At 45.1% G+C, this 3,769-nt stretch overlaps 1 protein-coding gene across 3 annotated transcripts in view; it reads left to right on the top strand.

The window, feature by feature from the left end:
- The window catches only part of CDH13 (cadherin 13), a 985,836-nt gene that overhangs the window by 674,663 nt on the left and 307,404 nt on the right, over nucleotides 1–3,769 (top strand). The gene's annotated exons all lie outside the window — the stretch shown is intronic.

Below are 3,769 nucleotides of genomic sequence, written 5' to 3'. Positions count from 1 at the left end.
AGAGGAAAATATTATTACAAAAACATCATGTGCATTGTAGAAATTCAGAAAAGTCAGATAAACAAAACTAACATAAAGTCACCATAGTCATGCCACTCAGAGACTGCTACCTTCAGTACCTTAGCGTATGTCCTTGTAGATTCTAAGCAAATACATATGTGCACAGGTATGGATCAGCCTCTTCTCTGCAGTTTCATCTTAGTGGAGGGTATGATCCATCACGGTGGAGCTTCCGTCTCAGGGAGCTCCCACCACTGGCTCACCCATCATAACTTTAAACGCTTTTAAACATAAAGTGTTTAAAAGGCCAGATTTACTCTTGGTTTTCCAGAGTAGTACCCAGTGGGCACTCAGTAACGGCAACCAGCTGTGCAGCACCTTCCATGATCGACAAGGTCCCATGATTGACTAGTATCTTCTTTCTTTGTGTACATTTCCTCTCCATTTTCTTCCTGTGGGGGCTTCTTTCTTATTTCAGAATTGCATGGCACCTGTCAGTCAGCTTGGGCTGCTATAACAAGATACCATAGACTGGGAAGCTTAAACAACAGATGTTTATTTCCCACAGTCTGGAGGCTTGAAGTCCAAGATCAAGGTGCTGACAGATTTGGTATCTGATAAGAGCTCTCCTCCCGGCTTGTAGATGGCCACCTTCTTTCTGTGTCCTCACACAGAGCCGTAGTCTATTCTTATCCTTATAAGGATGCTAATCCCATCATGGGAACCCCACCCTTATGACCTCATCTAACCTTAAGTGCCTCCTACAGGTCCCATCTCGAAATTCCATCACACTGGGGGTTAGGGCTTCAACCTGTGAATTTTGGGGGGACACAGATATTCAGTCAATAACAGCACCCAAACTGAGCAAAGCATAGATGGGGTTCCACCCTAACAAGAGTCCTCATTACTATGCCAGCTACACTGTCCTTCCAAGGTCAGTAAGATAGCAGAGTCCGGAGTGAAGGTGTGGCTCGTGTTCCCTTCAGTTAGCCCTTCAACAAGCTCAGCCCCAGAGGCCACCTCAAGGGCTAGTCCTCTTAACAGGGAGCATACTGGCCAAACGGTCCCAAGATCCAGTTGCCTTCTCTTAAGTCAAAGCCAGGGAACAAGAACACCTCAAGATGCCTATGGTGACAGGCTTGTTCATGTACACCCTCTGTCAAGTGATGCTCCATGTTCCCCAGGTCTGAGCAGATCTCTGGTGGACATGGCTCCTTGCAGAGAGAGTTGAAGCAGGAGAGGTGGAGCGTCCAGCCAGAGTGTCTGCTCTCACCACCTGCAACTGAGCAAGCACCCATGAAATCTACTGGAGCTGAGCCCTGGGGCTGACCCCTAGAGATGACACTTTGCTGGGCAGTGGCCGAGCTCTTAGCAGGCCAGCTCCTATACTAAGATTGCTCTTCTTAGCTTCTGTAATATTTCATTCCTGATTCACACCATACGACAGTATCTGCCTATGCAGTTGGGCACATGAGTGCAAACCCACCAAGCCAGACTGGCCTCTGCTGCTTCCGACCCACCTCTCCCCTTGCTGCCCTGGGATCCTGAAAGGCTAATAAATATCTTCTAAGACATTCTTTAGTACCTTTCTGTGACATTCGTAAAATTTTAACCTACCTACACACATTTTTTAAAAAATAAGAAGCCCAAGCATAATGTAAAGGAAAAAAATAATTTACAATAGAATGTCTGGGTTAATATCTAAACGCTCAGTCACAGCTGACCTCGATGTAAGGAAGTCTTCCGGGGCAAGGGTTCTCACATGGGATCGCCACACACACGTTAGCTGCAAACGCAGATCGGCCCTGGTCTGTCTTGCGCTGGTCATTCAAATGACAGTGAGAACATCAGTTAAGTGATTTTTTTTCCAGATCTGGTAGGTTCTGAATCAAACAAGCAAAACAACCTCCCCTCCGTTAATACAGTGGCTGCATTCCGATGAAATGTTTTCAGCTGTGCAAAAGCATCTGGGATTGAACGTAAAATTGAGTCGTTCTAGACTCAGATCATTGTAAATAGATGAGAGCTATATTTCTCCCACCAAAAGAATGTCCATTGAGGTCATTCAACAATTTTATATGATTCAACACCCCCGGGCATCACAGGATGTCTGGGATGTCTGGCATCCAGTGCCAGTAACATTCCCAATTACTATGAGAGCTGAAATACCCCTATGCACTTCTGAAAGATGCCTTTATGTATACTGCTGTTATTCCATTCTCCAAATGACTTCAGCGTCCTGAGTGTCCATCCTCACTGCACTGATAATAGCTGCTTGGCTCTGTGCAAGCCTCAGTTGCCTCATCTACAAAATGGGTACATGGAAGAAGTTAAACAATAGCTCCAATTTCAAAGGATATTTAGCACAGCGCTGAATGAATTATAATTATTAAATGAATAAGTGTTAAATGAATGTCAGTTATTTATAATTTATATTATGTATTATTTATGGTGATCCATAAATTTCCCATGAGTGAATAAGAGCTTATAAGCAATGAGCCAAGATTCTGAATGCTATTTCATGGATTTTAGAGGACTAAATTTGATTCTGGAGTCTCAATTATTATCATAATGGCACCTCTGATGGAGTTCTTACGCTGTTTCATGATGAGGACTCACGGTGAGAACATCACCAGAATATTCGACCTTTCTTAGATGTGTGCTCCGGCGTTGCTTGACAGTTCTCATTGAATGGCTTCAGGCCCTCATCCAGGACCACAGCTTCCCCAGACCGAGCCCTAAATTGAGATGCAAAACAACAAAAGACGCCAAGACTACAGTCTAGTTCAAAGACAGAAGCTGCACACGTAGAAGAATAACAATGTAAGAGCTCCTGCAATTACATGGTAAATTATTTGGTATCATCTTTAAATTATGTAGGAAATAGAAAAAGGAATAGCTCAGTATAGGTGGAAGAAAGCTTTCAGAAGGAGGAAGGCCTGAACGGGCCCTAGAGGATGGTGGGAATCTGGGTCAGGACAGAGAAGGGAGTGTAAATAGGTCGTGGGGGGCTGGGCGGAGGGAGGCTTGGGTGGACTCAAGGGAGGGTGATGGGGTATTGGTGACCAGGCCTGGGAACTCAGGCTTGCCAATAGCCTTTACAAGAGCCAGAGAAAGTTCCCTGCTAGAAAAAACATATACTGTTTAAAGCAAAATCAAAGTGTCACAAATGTCCTGATATTATGTCCCCAGGGATACACCTGGTGATATTTCCTGAGACCATGTCAAAAGCTGGGGAGCTTGTGCTAAACTGATGCCAAGAGGTGCCTGTGAAAATGCCACCTCTGGGTGTGAGGGGGCATTTGGCTCCGTGCTGGCATTTGTGGTCTGGGAAAGGAAGTGTTCTCGTGGGACTATTATTCTTGCCTTCAGGAGGGGCTGTGGGAACACACAGTCACTGCTGAGGGACCTTTCCGAGTATACGTGCTTGTTTACTATGATGAATGACTGGCTCAGGAGTGAGCTGAAATCATTCTTTTTCTGGAGATGGTATGAGAATCCAGCCCAGAATTTTTTACAGTCTGCTGCCAGAGCCCAGTGACTCAGAAACAAAGTTCATGTTTACTGGAATGCCAGTCTGCTAGGAACTAGGGTTGCTGCAAAGCCACTACATCCTTGCCCAAAATTTTGTGTGGAGGGGACACAAGGATGTATGTGATGGCAGTGGTATCACTGTTGATGTCAGGAAACCAAGCTAAGCTCGCTCTCTCCTCTCCCTCCTCTCTCTCCTCTCTTTCTTTCAACAAATACTTAATGCCAGGCTTCTGTC

The sequence above is a fragment of the Pteropus vampyrus genome, unplaced genomic scaffold (assembly GCF_000151845.1).
Source record: "Pteropus vampyrus isolate Shadow unplaced genomic scaffold, Pvam_2.0 Scaffold29, whole genome shotgun sequence".
NCBI lineage: Eukaryota > Metazoa > Chordata > Mammalia > Chiroptera > Pteropodidae > Pteropus > Pteropus vampyrus.
This window is presented reverse-complemented; position numbering and strand designations above follow the sequence as displayed.